This window comes from Ptychodera flava, chromosome 20 (assembly GCF_041260155.1).
Source record: "Ptychodera flava strain L36383 chromosome 20, AS_Pfla_20210202, whole genome shotgun sequence".
Taxonomy (NCBI): Eukaryota; Metazoa; Hemichordata; class Enteropneusta; family Ptychoderidae; genus Ptychodera; species Ptychodera flava.
In genome coordinates this window covers 6,058,762-6,076,975 of record NC_091947.1, presented here as the reverse complement: position 1 = coordinate 6,076,975, position 18,214 = coordinate 6,058,762, and the positions used below count along the sequence as shown (strand labels likewise).

At 37.8% G+C, this 18,214-nt stretch overlaps 1 long non-coding RNA gene across 1 annotated transcript; it reads left to right on the top strand.

Moving 5' to 3' along the window:
• The first annotated feature begins 2,570 nt into the window (after positions 1–2,570).
• LOC139119842 (uncharacterized) lies at positions 2,571–12,275 on the top strand. Its single transcript, XR_011549004.1, has 3 exons — positions 2,571–2,704; positions 9,599–9,680; positions 10,308–12,275. It is a non-coding gene; the product is annotated as an uncharacterized lncRNA (long non-coding RNA).
• Positions 12,276–18,214: the final 5,939 nt, after the last annotated feature.

The following is an 18,214-nucleotide window of genomic DNA, read 5'->3' as shown; positions in this document are numbered from 1 at the left end:
CTGCGAGTTTGAAACATACGACCTGCGACTTCGGCATTTAGACCAAGGTGTAGGCCTAACCTGCGACTTCACAACAGCGACCTGCGTCCTGCGTGTTTGTCAAACTGCGATATCAGTCTTGATTTGTTCGCACCATTGCTCTGAACACGAGCCTGAAAAACACGAGGGACACCATTGCACTATATTAAAACAGCCGGTTTACCACATTCTCGCGACCAGAGCATAATTTTCGCACCGATGGCCTACGCAAAAATCGGCCAGCGAAAGAAGTGCATGAAGCTGTGACGGTAGAGAATTCCACAAACGAAGAGCACAAATTTATTTTCCTTCTTACGAAAGGCAAACTGATCTGAAATGATGCAATAGCAATAGGGTTTTAAACGTCTACATCAGTGTTTAATAGTTTCTGGAACTTTTCTGCCTACATGATCTAAAATATTATATACACACAAAAAATAATATGTACATATTATAGTATGTACATATTAGGCATAAAGACTGAAAGTAGGATTGTAGTAGGGTTTAATTATGTCCTGTTTTACAGTTTTAACTCTCGTTATCTATAAAGAAAGTCGGTCACTGGCTATTCATGGTTAGCAAATATGTTTGCACTTCTATCAATATCAGTATTATTCTAACTGCTTTACTTTGCATATGTTATTTGTGTAGACAAATGTAGTCCGAAGTTAACCAGTAAGAATATTTTTATTTTTCCAACTGAACAAAAGTTGGATCAATTCGATTTTTTGACGAAAAGTAAAAATGAAATTAGACGAAAAGATGGCAACATCCGATGATCAATCACTGGAGAATTGGAACAAAACTGGAAATGTTAGAAAATGAACGACAATAACTGAAAATTCGAATGTTTGCAATGACACTGACGCAGTTATGATACAGGGGGACAATGAATTAAACAGACAGCTAGATGGTTATACCACAGTGAAATGAGGATAAATACCAGAGATATCTAAAAATCAAAAGGTTTGTCGATAACATAAGGAAAGAAGCGAGGTAAGGCAGACGAAGAATATCTAAAATAATTTGAAATTATAATATAAACATATAAATGCCTAGATCACGTAGCATATAATTTTCCATGCATTAAAGGGCCATTATTTGTAACTTTTGACCATTTTTTACCTCGGAAAATTCCATGTTGGAGGCTCATATTTGTTGCAAAATGTTGTTTTACGAAGAAACAAACATGATTAGTGATGTTATCGCCACATAAAACTGCTAATTTTTGTTCAAACGTGTTGCCCTTCCGAGCTCGTTTGTTGACGTCTGGCATGCCCAGCGTGCTGGAGAGAACGCAGATATGGTGACGCTGCGATCACGCCAGATGTACAAGTTCACGTTTATTGAGGGATCAAAACAACATTGCGTCGTGGATTGCCAGACATCTGGCTACGCAACGTGCTCGGACAATGGACTACGACGTAATTACCGGGCATAAGTAATGAATATTTATTTTGAAATTGCTGTAAATGGCTCGCGCAGGTGCAGAAGAATGCCTACGTTTCAATCCGCATGTCAACAGAGTTTGTATTTCTGTCCGGACAAAAATTGAAATTTTCGTTGTAAAATCACATGTTATTTAGTTGTAGGGCACGTAATGTTTCCGAATAATATGCGATTCGCTGTTATTTGACAGGCTATTCAACATGAGCCAGCGATCATTTCAATCAAAACTAACGGAAAAATCGCCAGAAGATACAGCTAATGGAACTTTAACACGTACTGTCAACATTTCCGTCATAAAATTATCTCTCCAGATGAAAATGAGTGAACTGGTGTGTACATGAATTGAGTTTTGCCAGACTTGGTGAACGCTTTACCAAAGCGAAAGCAATGGCTTATTAATTGATCGATGTTGAACGTTAAATCTCCTTTCCACGTTTTACCCTTTGAGCGCTGTAATTTTCTCCCACCAAAATTTTAGTGCAAAATTTTACCAATTGTATGGATTTTCTGTAATTTTTTGATAATTTGGGACCAAATCGACATCACATTTCATTGGCTACAGGTTTTTCCCAAAATTTTTGCAAAAATTGGAGAAAAATTGACAGGGGTTTATTATATAAAGGGGACAAAAATAGACTTTGGCGCTCAAAGGATTAAAGTTCACGCAAGACGCCTCCAATCTAATACTGAGGAAAACACCATGAAACGTTACGTGTTGTTGTCGCATGTCGCAGTTGTGAAGTCGCAGGTCGCAGTTTGACAAACACGCAGGTCGCTGTTGTGAAGTCGCAGGTTACACCTAGGTCTAAATGCCGAAGTCGCAGGTCGCATGTTTCAAACTCGCAGGACGCAGGTCGCAGTTTTGAAGTCGCAGGTAGCATGTCGCATGTCGTGACCGGTCTTCCATACGATGTAAATCTTTCATTTACTATTTTAACTTGAAAATGATCTAACTCTAGAGGGCGTCATGTATCGAGTCTAGTCTTGCGTGTCGGCGTGGACTGCACTCATGGGACTGCACTCTGCTGGATAGAGGGAGTACGCGCGTTTGGGAGTCCTGTCATCTGGTTGTAAATATGTCATGTGGTTGTTGGCTATGACACACCCATATTTGGTTATGTTTCGATGTCAAAGATCAGAGTTGAAAGTCCAAGCATGGGTAATTCCTTGCATTCTTGATACCTTGTGCTAGCTCTGGTTGTCAAAGCACGTTTTCATTTGTGCCATTTCGAAGCAAGTGAGTACAAGTATAGTAGTCTGTTCGATTCTTGATCGTAGGCTTGTAACACAAGGATACGATTTCTCATATATCTCTGGTGTTAGCATGCAGGCGGTTTTAAAATTCAGAGGTCTTTAAAATTCAGAGGTCAGACGAAACCAGGTCTACATGACAATCCGCCTCTGACTGTGTCTACATACATCAGTCATCATGATCGACCTCGACAGATTCAGCACTTTAGTGTTTGATTGTTATGGTCCAAAGCCGTACAAAGCTACTGTGCTTGCTTTTGTATTCATGGCACTGCTAAATATCAATAGCAAATCTCTTAGCAACATTTTTTATCCGTATTGAAACCAATGGAGGTTAGACTTTTCCAATTTAAAAACAAACAAGTTCGAAGGACCATAGGTAAGACAAAATGCCTGTGTTAGACTGATCACTTTAACCTTAGGGGTGTAACACACAGCAGTATACACTCTTCTACAATCGTTAAGAGCAATGATTGTTAGCGTACGTGTCTCTTAAATTCACCAGATGTTTCACAGTTGTGTCAAAAGAGTCAAAGAGATGTCTTGAAACACATCAAAGTCTACTTATTTACAAACATTAAGGTGGTTGGCCTTGTTTTATATTATCACTTTTCTCTTGATAGGATGCATGCTTCAGTAAGAACGGTCGAAAATGCTCAAAGCATTATACACCTGGTTGCATGGACACTCCTGCGCATCTCTCTTAGTGTGCTATGGCTGTGACTTCTACGTTTTCCCAGTGGTTTTTCATCTTTCTATGCTATCACTAATTGATTTAAGTTGTCTAATCTAAATTTTTTGCAGGAACTGCATTTTGAGTATGCTGAGTCACCATGTGTCACCTGGTTGCACGGACACTCCGGCGCATCTCTCTTAGTGTGCTATGGCTGTGACTTCTAAGTTTTCCCAGTGGTTTTCATCTTTCTATGCTATCGCCAACTGATTTAAGTTGTCTAATCAAATATTTTTGCAGAATCTGCATTTTTAGTATGCTGAGTTACCATGTGTCACCTGGTTGCACGGACACTCTGGTGCATCTCTCTTACTGTGCTAAGGCTGTGACTGCTAAGTTTTCTCATTGGTTTTCATCTTTCTATGCTATCGCCAACTGATTTAGTTGTCTAATTTAAATTTTTTGCAGGAACTGCATTTTTAGTATGCTGAGTCACGGTCACTCACCATGTGTCACCTGGTTGCACGGACACTCTGGTGCATCTCTCTTACTGTGCTAAGGCTGTGACCTCTAAGTTTTCCCAGTGGTTTTCATCTTTCTATGCTATCGCCAACTGATTTAAGTTGTCTAACCAAATATTTTTGCAGAATCTGCATTTTTAGTATGCTGAGTCACCATGTGTCACCTGGTTGCACGGACACTCTGGTGCATCTCTCTTACTGTGCTAAGGCTGTGACTGCTAAGTTTTCTCATTGGCTTTCATCTTTCTATGCTATCGCCAACTGATTTAAGTTGTCTAATTTAAATTTTTTGCAGGAACTGCATTTTTAGTATGCTGAGTCACCATGTGTCACCTGGTTGCACGGAAACTCTAGTGCATCTCTCTTACTGTGCTAAGGCTGTGACTGCTAAGTGTTCTCATTGGTTTTCATCTTTCTATGCTATCGCCAACTGATTTAAGTTGTCTAATTTAAATTTTTTGCAGGAACTGCATTTTTAGTATGCTGAGTCACCATGTGTCACCTGGTTGCACGGACACTCCGGCGCATCTCTCTTAGTGTGCTATGGCTGTGACTTCTAAGTTTTCCCAGTGGTTTTCATCTTTCTATGCTATCGCCAACTGATTTAAGTTGTCTAACCAAATATTTTTGCAGAATCTGCATTTTTAGTATGCTGAGTCACCATGTGTCACCTGGTTGCACGGACACTCTGGTGCATCTCTCTTACTGTGCTAAGGCTGTGACTTCTAAGTTTTCCCAGTGGTTTTCATCTTTCTATGCTATCGCCAACTGATTTAAGTTGTCTAATCAAATATTTTTGCAGAATCTGCATTATTAGTATGCTGAGTCACCATGTGTCACCTGGTTGCACGGACACTCTGGTGCATCTCTCTTACTGTGCTATGGCTGTGACTTCTAAGTTTTCCCAGTGGTTTTCATCTTTCTATGCTATCGCCAACTGATTTAAGTTGTCTAATCAAATATTTTTGCAGAATCTGCATTTTTAGTATGCTGAGTCACCATGTGTCACCTGGTTGCACGGACACTCTGGCGCATCTCTCTTACTGTGCTAGGGCTGTGACTGCTAAGTGTTCTCATTGGTTTTCATCTTTCTATGCTATCGCCAACTGATTTAAGTTGTCTAATTTAAATTTTGCAGGAACTGCATTTTTAGTATGCTGAGTCACCATGTGTCACCTGGTTGCACGGAAACTCTAGTGCATCTCTCTTACTGTGCTAAGGCTGTGACTGCTAAGTGTTCTCATTGGTTTTCATCTTTCTATGCTATCGCCAACTGATTTAAGTTGTCTAATTTAAATTTTTTGCAGGAACTGCATTTTTAGTATGCTGAGTCACCATGTGTCACCTGGTTGCACGGACACTCCGGCGCATCTCTCTTAGTGTGCTATGGCTGTGACTTCTAAGTTTTCCCAGTGATTTTCATCTTTCTATGCTATCGCCAACTGATTTAAGTTGTCTAACCAAATATTTTTGCAGAATCTGCATTTTTAGTATGCTGAGTCACCATGTGTCACCTGGTTGCACGGACACTCTGGTGCATCTCTCTTACTGTGCTAAGGTTGTGACTTCTAAGTTTTCCCAGTGTTTTCATCTTTCTATGCTATCGCCAACTGATTTAAGTTGTCTAATCAAATATTTTTGCAGAATCTGCATTATTAGTATGCTGAGTCACCATGTGTCACCTGGTTGCACGGACACTCTGGTGCATCTCTCTTACTGTGCTAAGGCTGTGACCTCTAAGTTTTCCCAGTGGTTTTCATCTTTCTATGCTATCGCCAACTGATTTAAGTTGTCTAATCAAATATTTTTGCAGAATCTGCATTTTTAGTATGCTGAGTCACAATGTGTCACCTGGTTGCACGGACACTCTGGTGCATCTCTCTTACTGTGCTAAGGCTGTGACTGCTAAGTTTTCTCATTGGCTTTCATCTTTCTATGCTATCGCCAACTGATTTAAGTTGTCTAATTTAAATTTTTTGCAGGAACTGCATTTTTAGTATGCTGAGTCACCATGTGTCACCTGGTTGCACGGAAACTCTAGTGCATCTCTCTTACTGTGCTAAGGCTGTGACTGCTAAGTGTTCTCATTGGTTTTCATCTTTCTATGCTATCGCCAACTGATTTAAGTTGTCTAATTTAAATTTTTTGCAGGAACTGCATTTTTAGTATGCTGAGTCACCATGTGTCACCTGGTTGCACGGACACTCCGGCGCATCTCTCTTAGTGTGCTATGGCTGTGACTTCTAAGTTTTCCCAGTGGTTTTCATCTTTCTATGCTATCGCCAACTGATTTAAGTTGTCTAACCAAATATTTTTGCAGAATCTGCATTTTTAGTATGCTGAGTCACCATGTGTCACCTGGTTGCACGGACACTCTGGTGCATCTCTCTTACTGTGCTAAGGCTGTGACTTCTAAGTTTTCCCAGTGGTTTTCATCTTTCTATGCTATCGCCAACTGATTTAAGTTGTCTAATCAAATATTTTTGCAGAATCTGCATTTTTAGTATGCTGAGTCACCATGTGTCACCTGGTTGCACGGACACTCTGGCGCATCTCTCTTACTGTGCTATGGCTGTGACTGCTAAGTTTTCTCATTGGTTTTCATCTTTCTATGCTATCGCCAACTGATTTAAGTTGTCTAATTTAAATTTTTTGCAGGAACTGCATTTTTAGTATGCTGAGTCACCATGTGTCACCTGGTTGCACGGACACTCCGGCGCATCTCTCTTAGTGTGCTATGGCTGTGACTTCTAAGTTTTCCCAGTGGTTTTCATCTTTCTATGCTATCGCCAACTGATTTAAGTTGTCTAATCAAATATTTTTTGCAGAATCTGCATTTTTAGTATGCTGAGTCACCATGTGTCACCTGGTTGCACGGACACTCTGGTGCATCTCTCTTACTGTGCTAAGGCTGTGACTTCTAAGTTTTCCCAGTGGTTTTCATCTTTCTATGCTATCGCCAACTGATTTAAGTTGTCTAATCAAATATTTTTGCAGAATCTGCATTATTAGTATGCTGAGTCACCATGTGTCACCTGGTTGCACGAACACTCTGGTGCATCTCTCTTACTGTGCTAAGGCTGTGACCTCTAAGTTTCCCAGTGGTTTTCATCTTTCTATGCTATCGCCAACTGATTTAAGTTGTCTAACCAAATATTTTTGCAGAATCTGCATTTTTAGTATGCTGAGTCACCATGTGTCACCTGGTTGCACGGACACTCCGGTGCATCTCTCTTACTGTGCTAGGGCTGTGACTGCTAAGTGTTCTCATTGGTTTTCATCTTTCTATGCTATCGCCAACTGATTTAAGTTGTCTAATTTAAATTTTTGCAGGAACTGCATTTTTAGTATGCTGAGTCACCATGTGTCACCTGGTTGCACGGACACTCTAGTGCATCTCTCTTACTGTGCTAAGGCTGTGACTGCTAAGTTTTCTCATTGGTTTTCATCTTTCTATGCTATCGCCAACTGATTTAAGTTGTCTAATTTAAATTTTTTGCAGGAACTGCATTTTTAGTATGCTGAGTCACCATGTGTCACCTGGTTGCACGGACACTCCGGCGCATCTCTCTTAGTGTGCTATGGCTGTGACTTCTAAGTTTTCCCAGTGGTTTTCATCTTTCTATGCTATCGCCAACTGATTTAAGTTGTCTAACCAAATATTTTTGCAGAATCTGCATTTTTAGTATGCTGAGTCACCATGTGTCACCTGGTTGCACGGACACTCTGGTGCATCTCTCTTACTGTGCTAAGGCTGTGACTTCTAAGTTTTCCCAGTGGTTTTCATCTTTCTATGCTATCGCCAACTGATTTAAGTTGTCTAATCAAATATTTTTGCAGAATCTGCATTATTAGTATGCTGAGTCACCATGTTGTCACCTGGTTGCACGGACACTCTGGTGCATCTCTCTTACTGTGCTAAGGCTGTGACCTCTAAGTTTTCCCAGTGGTTTTCATCTTTCTATGCTATCGCCAACTGATTTAAGTTGTCTAACCAAATATTTTTGCAGAATCTGCATTTTTAGTATGCTGAGTCACCATGTGTCACCTGGTTGCACGGACACTCTGGTGCATCTCTCTTACTGTGCTAAGGCTGTGACTGCTAAGTGTTCTCATTGGTTTTCATCTTTCTATGCTATCGCCAACTGATTTAAGTTGTCTAATTTAAATTTTTTGCAGGAACTGCATTTTGAGTATGCTGAGTCACCATGTGTCACCTGGTTGCACGGACACTCTAGTGCATCTCTCTTACTGTGCTAAGGCTGTGACTGCTAAGTGTTCTCATTGGTTTTCATCTTTCTATGCTATCGCCAACTGATTTAGTTGTCTAATTTAAATTTTTTGCAGGAACTGCATTTTTAGTATGCTGAGTCACCATGTGTCACCTGGTTGCACGGACACTCTGGTGCATCTCTCTTACTGTGCTAAGGCTGTGACTTCTAAGTTTTCCCAGTGGTTTTCATCTTTCTATGCTATCGCCAACTGATTTAAGTTGTCTAATCAAATATTTTTGCAGAATCTGCATTATTAGTATGCTGAGTCACCATGTGTCACCTGGTTGCACGGACACTCCTGCGCATCTCTCTTAGTGTGCTATGGCTGTGACTTCTACATTTTCCCAGTGGTTTTTCATCTTTCTATGCTATCGCCAACTGATTTAAGTTGTCTAATTTAAATTTTTTGCAGGAACTGCATTTTGAGTATGCTGAGTCACCATGTGTCACCTGGTTGCACGGACACTCTGGTGCATCTCTCTTACTGTGCTAAGGCTGTGACTGCTAAGTTTTCTCATTGGCTTTCATCTTTCTATGCTATCTCCAACTGATTTAAGTTGTCTAATTTAAATTTTTTGCAGGAACTGCATTTTTAGTATGCTAAGTCACCATGTGTCACCTGGTTGCACGGACACTCTAGTGCATCTCTCTTACTGTGCTAAGGCTGTGACTGCTAAGTTTTCTCATTGGTTTTCATCTTTCTATGCTATCGCCAACTGATTTAAGTTGTCTAATTTAAATTTTTTGCAGGAACTGCATTTTAGAATGCTGAGTCACAATGTGTCACCTGGTTGCACGGACACTCTGGTGCATCTCTCTTACTGTGCTAATTCTTTGACTGCTAAGTTTTCTCATTGGTTTTCATCTTTTTATGCTATCACTAATTGATTTAAGTTGTCAAATCTAAATTTTTTACAGGAACTGCATTTTTAGTATGCTGAGTCACAATGTGTCACCTGGTTGCACGGACAAACTTAGTCAAACTTTCTTAAATTTTCACATTATTTATTTTAAATGTTGTTAAACAAAACCTTTTTTATTGGCAATAAAGTTCTTACATTTTGAATAAGAGGCATTTTAATTTGTATGAGGATCATGTACTGTAAAATATGTTCAGATGTAACCTGCCAAAAGAAGGAAATGACGACCATGTTAAAAGTGATATTTTATTCAAATCATATGTGTCACTGCCCATTTAGGGCAACTGTTGTCAGCTCCACTTATATATAACCATTGCAAGACTGATATCATTTTTTATATGCAAAGTAAAACATAAACTGTGTCTTTTGAAGGTTCATGGCATGTCTGTTGAAAACAGAGAGTATTAAAAAAAAGACTAATTTTTAATATGAAACGTCTGTGAACAGAGTATTCATTCTGATGTAATAATGGATTTTTGTTTGTTTTGACAGTATCTTTGAATGCTATGATACTACCTTAACTACAGATGGTAAGAAGTTTGTTTTGGAAGAGGAATGTGAAAGAAACGTCAATGTAAGTAGGGTATTATGTTCATATGTTGCTTCTCACATTGGTGTACCATTTTGTAGTTACAACTTGAGCTGTATCCTGTGAATTGTTTTGGGATAATTGTGTACGTTATTATATTACAACTCTCAAAAATTTAGAGGGCCTGTAACGCTTACTTTTGATATTTTTTCATTATTTATATTTGCCCACTGTAAGTTGTTATTTTACTACAAAAAGATTGCTAAAATATCAATATATAGCTTGTCAGCATAGCACTTGTATGTGTGATTGCACTGGTATTGGAAAGCGGCCGTAAGGACTTGTTTTAAACATCAGCATCCTGGTGCACAGTATACTGGGTAATCAGACTCAACAAGGAGCCACATGCATAAGCAGTGGAGGTCATCAACACCAGTGCTAAATAAGAGTATTTTAACAAATATTTTTTTATTGCACACAGAACTCATATAATTATTGAACTATTACATTCTATTGAATTACATTTCCAATGTTACTGTGCACAAGTTTATGGGCTAGCCCTATCATGATATCATACATTTTATGACATTATCTACCACAGGTTTTCATGGATGAAAGAAATATACAAAAATGTATTAATAGTATATCTATATTTCTATTTTTCTCACTCAGGTTTGTTGTAGATTACATCACAATTGTGTTGTTGGAGGAGGCTGAAGTTTACCTTATGTCAAGGAAAAGAATGGTTATGCTTGAAGAAGCAAATAAACTCTAGTATTGCCACAGAAATCTAATTATACTGTTCTGCAGGGATAACCTTATTGACATTTGTCCATATTGTTATGAAATATTTTAAAACTTAAATTTTAAGGCAATTATTGTCATATTTAACCAAAAATATCATTCAAACGTTCTGGTCAGACACCATTAATATTGATTATACATGTCCCTTAGGATGACAGCAATAAGATTTTGTAAAATCGTGCCAAGATATGCAACTTTGTATTTTTTAGATTATTTTTGTCATTGTAGATCTATTTTTTCTTCAAACTCCTTGTCAGACTTTTTGATATTTAATATACAGGTCCTTAGGATGACTTAAGTCAGATATTTTTATACAGTGAGAAAATGCAAATTTTGTATTTTTGGAGCAATTTTTGTCAATTTTGGTCAAAAAGTGCTTTTGTCTAATTGATGTTTATCTGATAGCTTTGCATTTTCTTATAAAAATCCCTGGAGACTACCTAAGCCAAATCATTTTTCAAACTGAGGGAACCCATTATTTTTTATTTTTGGAGCCAATATATTAGTCTGCAAGCTTGAATGACCTTTTCCAATCCTGAATACCTTGTAAATCAATTTTGAAGACACTGAAAATAATGTAGTTTTATTTGGTGCCAATTTGTCGTGAAATATGATCTAGAAAAAAGTTGTGAGGCTATGTTTATGTAGTGGATCAACTTTAGCAAATATTTCATGGAGGAAACCCCATACACTAATGAGGGATTTTAATCCACAAGAAGGCATATGGTAAGATGCACCATACCAATAAAACAGACTCCAGTTTATTTGTATCAGTTCCAATCATTTTGTTACATAAACAAAAAACCTGTCATGGTATCACTTAATTAAGTAAATCTTCACAAAGATGAAGGCAGCCGAGTGAAATCATGTGTAGATTGAATAAGATTAGTGATGAATGATAATATCAGGTCACTTCACCACACAAACAGAATAAACAACGATATTAATGTTGACGACCTATCCCTCTGACACCATATTGTTGTTTGATCAGTACACTGCATATATTTACTTCTTCCAAGGTTCGAATTTATCAGTTATCATCGACCATTACCAGTGGTTGCCTGCTTTTGATTACAACTTTGAACTTACAGTAGGCAATGTTGACCTACAATATATCTTGCTTGCAGTAATTGTCAAAATATAATTGCACATTTTATCTGAAATCAAGAAGTTTTCACATTTAATGTTACACATACTACTCATACAACCAGGAAGTTATTGAAATCTTTCAATTTACTCTGACGTCCAACATTTGAAAGTTATTGAACTGTTGTAAGTTTCCTTCTCACCAGTTTATCACTAGGTTATTTGGTGTGTATATTGCACATTGTATTCTTGGCTCATCTGTGTATAACTTAACTCTGAGTAAATCTTAACATTTCAAGCAAGGACCATCAAATTTTTACTGTTGATCTACAAAATTGAAAAGTGGGTGTTAAAACGGAATTCTGCCTATGAAAATTGAAAGTTCAAACTCTTTGCAAACACAATAGCATTTTGAGTGAATAAGTGGAAATAGGAAGCTCTTTTTGTTTGTCAGATAGGAGCAATACTGTGCCCTTGGTGGTATATTTTTAAATGACTTGCAGAAATTGATATTTATTATTATTGCTGTTATTGCTAATTGTTGTTTTGCCAGATTGAGGCACACAACTAGCTATCCTATGGATTCTCTTGAATATTATCACAGTACAGCTACATGAGCCACCAGGCCGCTGCTAGTTGAAATGCCTATTTGTAGGGGTTTTAACTGACTGCTAAGCTAGGCGAATTAGTATTGTAGATATTGTGAGTTCAAGCCCCATAAAAATGCATCAGCAAGACTGCATCAAAGTTGACCACTTTTACTGTACATGTTGTTCACAAATTTAGTTCTAAGGCCATCAAGAATATTTTTATGGGTCTTTTAGAGTAATTTAACATAAGGGCCTGGGGGGTCAGAGGAATGTGAGGGTTACTAAGTCACTCAAAAATTGAAAGCTACAAGGGGGTTGTTCAAAATTGGAGAGAAAGAAGGGGGTTGCTCAATTTTTGGTACAAATGAATTGAAATACCTCTCAGATTGCACCATTTCATCAATTTCTCAAAATCTTAATCCGACCCCCTGTCATTTCCTCTCCCCCTGGAGTGTTCTAACAGTTTTACTTAGTAAAAACAAATAGAAAACACCTAATATTGCACCAGACTGCATCATTGAACTCATTAATTTCTCAAAATTTCCGACGTGGCAGAGGGGACACGCCTCTCACACTTTTCGTCTGTGAGGTGTTCTAACAGTTTTACACAAATTGATAACATCTCTCATATTGCACCAGACTGCATTATTGTACACATCAATCTCTCAAATTTTCAACACGAGAGGGTACAACTCCTCTGACACTGCCCCCAGCCTCCTGACTGTTCTCCTGTACTTTCAAATTCTGCACTGTCAGATATCTTAGTGAAAACCTTGTCATGATACCAATCCAAAGTAAACAATATTACATGGTTGGATAGTGGTTACAGCATGAGCTTTTGTATCTACATTTTATTATGACTTTGAATATCCTTTTGCCGGTTTCATCTTTTTCAACTGTCATGAGGTAACCGATGATATTCTAGCAGGATATGAAAGGTCTGTACTATTGCTGTAGTTTTGTAAATGTTACAAATACATGTCTTGGTATTTAACTGTTCTAAGTGGGGGAGGGAGGGATCAGTCAAAATTTCTGTGTTAGGGACTGGGTTACTCAAATGCATTGGGGTTGGCAGGGGGTTTACTTGAAATTTCAGAATACCATGACCCAGACTTCCCCCAAGGTCGTAAATAATGACGACTCCCTAAGTAAGATTTTTACCACAGGAAACCGTTAATTTTATTCACTCTTCATCCTTTGTTAACTTAGAAAGTTTGATTATGTAAAATTGTGTTGTTACCTGTTGTTAGGGGTGGACCATTTGATATCCTGGGGGGGGGGCTTGGAAGATTTGGGGGAAAAAAAGATGGCAGGTGGAGTTGCTCGAAAAAAAAATCTGGTTTTAAGTGGCTGATTGGAAAACAATTATGGAGCATTGCGACTCGGAAAAAAAAATCTTGGCAATTGTTCGATGCACACTGCAGCATCAATAAAAATCAAGCAGTAGCTCTGGAGTTTTATAAAGCATAAACCATTTCAAGCTTGAGGAACATAACTGAATATGAACAATTGTACAGTATACATGACCTTCTGATTAGAGGAAGTATGCTGAAATTGAATTGCTCACCAGTGTTTTCCAGAAATGTGTAAATCTGAATGTATGGATTTTGTCAAAATACCACAAGAAGAGAGACAGCCTGCAAACATTTTACTATTATCGTTTGTGTATAGAAAACTCATAACAATGACAAAATGCGTAGACACTCAATCCAATGCGTAAAATTATTACGCATTGTATCGACTCTCTACACATTTTTTCATTGTTATGAGTTTTCTATATACGCATGTTTTATTCGTAAATGCGAACACTGCTATAGTGAATTATCTTACCAATGTTTTTCTTAACAAAAGCGAATGAGTTTGATGGTTTTGGGGAAACTACTATGTGGTAATGAAGAATGGGAAATGGGCAATGAAATGAGCAGACAGCGGGTGATTTAAGATTAAATGTTACATCTTCACTGCAAATAAACCATAAGTGTGTCATAAATAATACAAACAAAACAAAATCATGTTTATTTGTTTTTTGTTGTATGTGAGCCATGTCTAAGACACACAACAAAAGTACTGTTTCAGTCTCAGCTAAATGTCACCTCAGGTGCCACCAGAGAACACCATTTCCACTCCAAATTTCATTTTTCGCCTTGCGAGAGGGGGGACACCCCCCTCTCGCGCTCTCCCCCCTCGTTCGCTACGCTCACTCGCCGCTCAGTCGCTTCACTTCCTCGCAGTCCACCCTTCTACTTCTTAAATTACCTGGCTACTTTCAATGTAAGGACAACACTGACAAGTAAATGCCATAAAATGCCATAAATGTACATGATTTTAAAAATATGTTTTTGTAAAGTGAATCAAATTGTACATGTATTTACATATCTTTATTTAGTTTCTTGAATATAGTCTGTGTGCGATAGAACAGCATCTTGTTACTGGGTGTGAAAAACCAAGCAAACAAACATTGCACCGAAATTTGGTAAAAAAAAAATATATCTCGAAGAAGGAAAGTGAAAAAAAAAAAGTTGCAAGCATATGCCCTGTAGAAAAAAAATAATTCATGGTGAAGCACGTGGGAAAAAAAATAATGGCTCTCCACCAATTTTCCAAGCCCCCCCCCCCCTAGGATATCAAATGGTCCACCCTAATCTTGAATTGTTGAAATGAATAAAATCTTGGAAAGTAAAACTTGATCCTGTGTCACTGTTGTTCCTGTTTTGTTTCACCATCAGAGAAAAAAAAAGATTCTAATAAATTCACACCCCATTGCTCTACCAAAACAGAAAAATTATTGAAATTTTTCAGGCAAAACACGCGGCGTCTCACCAGTAATACTTGTAAGTTCAAAGCAACTCTGCATAACATGTTCGGACGAGAGAGGTGACCATAGAGGGCGTACGTCCTAGTGGTACTCGTGTGACAGGTTTGCAACCACATGACATACTCCGGGTGCGCGCGTACTGGTGTACAGCTCTGGTACGCCTGGTGATTCGTCGCATAGGCCCATGGAAAGTTCAGTGTACCTAGGTATGGGAATTTGTTATTTTTGGATGACCACGATGGAGGGACCGTGATGCAGCATAACCTGCAGTATTGTGGAGCTTACTTTTGCAGTAACTTGTGTTTTGAGCAAAGAGAAGACCGCGGTTTTTTTTTAAAGAATCCTACATAAGCTCATACATAGGCTTCTATCGTAGGGGGTCACCTACTTTTCCGACCCAAGGGGTGGGTAGGTGTTTTGTTGTATTACAAATAAAGGTTTATTCTACAAAACTTTGGTGTTTTGGTCTTGCACTGCCCTTGATAATCTTGCGTAAACGTTTTATCAGCATGCTGCATCTACTGACCAGTTTGATTGCCTAATTAATTCGCCAAGCAAGCAAGGTAGTAATTTAGTCTATTATCTGATGAGTTTGGGTGCCTAATTTGCCAAAGTAAGAAAGGGTAAATTACTAATCTGTGGACGCTGTCACCAGATTATCACCAGATTAACTTTGACAAAGTCAACAACCAACGCACCAGCAAGGTATAGCCTAACTGAAGGTATCTTGCTGGCCCGTTCGTTGTTGACTTTGTCAAAGTTAATCTGGTGATAATCTGGCTACAGCGTCCACAGATTAGTAATTTACCCTTGCTTACTTTGGCAAATTAGGCACTCAAACTCATTGGATGATAAATAGATTAAATTACCACCTTGCTTGCTTGCCGAATTAGGCAATCAAACTGGTCAGATAATAGATGCAGCATGCTGATAAATTGTTTACGCAAGATTGTCAAGGGCAGTGCAAGACCAAAACACCAACGTTTGGTAGAATAAACCTTTATTAGCAATACAACAAAATACCTACCCACCCCTGGGGACGGACACGTAGGCGACCCCTTATGCTTCTATGTCAGACAGCAACATTGTAGAAGTTTGCCTATTGACAAGCTTTCTTCAGAGTTCTTGTCTTTAAACCTTAATTTGATCTCAGTAAATGTGGAGCGTCACATAAAGTCAATTAAGCGCGATTGCCATTCTTTGTTTAATAAATAAAGGTAGTAAGAAGTTGCAGACTAGATAACGCAGTGTTATTCTGAATAAAATTTCAATTTCTGCTGAATTAACTAGTTTCGAGCCTTCAATTTGTAATGTAATGTTCAATTTACTTTCAAATTAGAATAATAACAAATTTAATTGCATTAATGAATTAATTAGTTACACTCTTGCTTCATCTTTGTATCATAAATTTACACTTAATAATATAAATATAGATTTAAAATTCATATTTAAATATACACTTAATAATTAATGATGAATTAATATCAAGACATTTATTTGTAAAGACAGCGGAACTTGCCACTTCGAAAATATTAAGTAGAATGGATGGCCCACTTATCCACAGTAGTTGGGTAATAAGTGAATCTCTTCGACAAACTTTTTCATGGACCTGTAATTTGCATATTTATATTTATTTGATATCATTTATTACGTCAATATATTTCAATGGTCACCCTTCACATTAATGAATATATTATATAATATATGTCGGGATCATTAACTCTGCACGAGACAAAATACCCTTAAGTGGCCCACTTACCCCACTTTTCCTACGCGCCTCGAAAGTTAAACAAGTTAATCTTTTGCTCACACTTTCATCAATAAAAATTTCAACCATAGTCTTACCAAGTCAAGAAGAAGAAACAGGGGTGACCGTGCAAACTTTGCTACTAGACGATGCCAATTTTTCTTTCTCCAAATGCTTTAAAATGTGCTCCCACAAGTTATAGTCCGTGGGCTGGAGGGGCCCACCGTGCACCCCCTCCTAAACCTACTACATGGGTATTTTTTTGTTCTTTGGGATCTGCTGAACTAGAAAAACGATGTTAACATTGGATATTTTGGGATGCACTACCTGTCTGCACTGGTTTTTGATTTGTATGTACCGCAAAAAATGGCGAAAAAAGGGTAGGGGTAGGGGGTACTATATCCTCCCCTAAATTAAGTAAACTGGCATGAAATAGCACAAACCTTACATTTTTGGAAAGCTCAGATACTGCTCTTTCTGAGAAACACCAACTTTAGCAAAATTAATCTGTGTACATAGAATAGGACGACTTTAAAAAGAAATTTTTTTGACAAGTTTGAAATTTTTTACCCAAAATACCATGTAACAATTGTGATTTACTTTTTATTAAGCAAAAGTTTGACAACTTTTTGTGTGAAAAATAGTTGACAAGACCCATCTGGTACTATACAATAGATGTTTATTCTTCCTAATGTTTCGGACGTACACGGACGACCTTCATCAGAGGCTGTACAGACACAGTGGAAAAAAGGGAACGAAAATTAAACATTTTGTTCTACTCGGACAATGAATACGATAACAAATACGCAGATATTTTAGCGTATATTACGCATAAATGTTACGGTAGCACGCAAAGTCTATGGTAATAATGTGACTGCGGTAAAAAGTAACAAACAAAAAATGAAATAGCTGAAACGGCAATGAAGTCGGGTAGGGAAATTGAACAATGCAATGTATTGAAAGGTGGATATTGTAAATTCCTATAAGGAACCAGAAATGAACTTACAAGTTTGTGGAATACGTCTGTTCGGTTTGAGCTATGACAGTGAACAAAAAAAAAGGAAAAGTGGGCTCCCTATGTTTCAGATGAATGATGGAGCCCCTTAGCAGGGGTCAAAGTTAACTACCAATCTTTTTTGTTAATTCCTAGAGGATGAATGGTGCCCAGATTATAGATATATTTTATATCCATTTGTTTTCTGATTTTTGTTTGTGTTGATGATATTTTGCAGATTGCAAACTTTTTGTGTTTAAATTATTTTTTCCGACATACTAAACAAGAAAAAAAAAGTGTTAACATTAGATATTTTAACTATACACTACTTCTCTGGAGTCAATTTTGAATTGTGTGTATCTGTATGGGGTGTGCAAAAGCTAGGGGTAGGGGTACAACATTCTTTCCTTGATGAAGTAAACTGGCTTGAAATGCCATATACCTTATAGTTTTAGAAAGCTTAGATACTGGTCTTTCTAAAATGCATAAGGTTTTAGTAAAAAAATATGACGTCATAGAATTGGATAACTTTAAATCGATTTT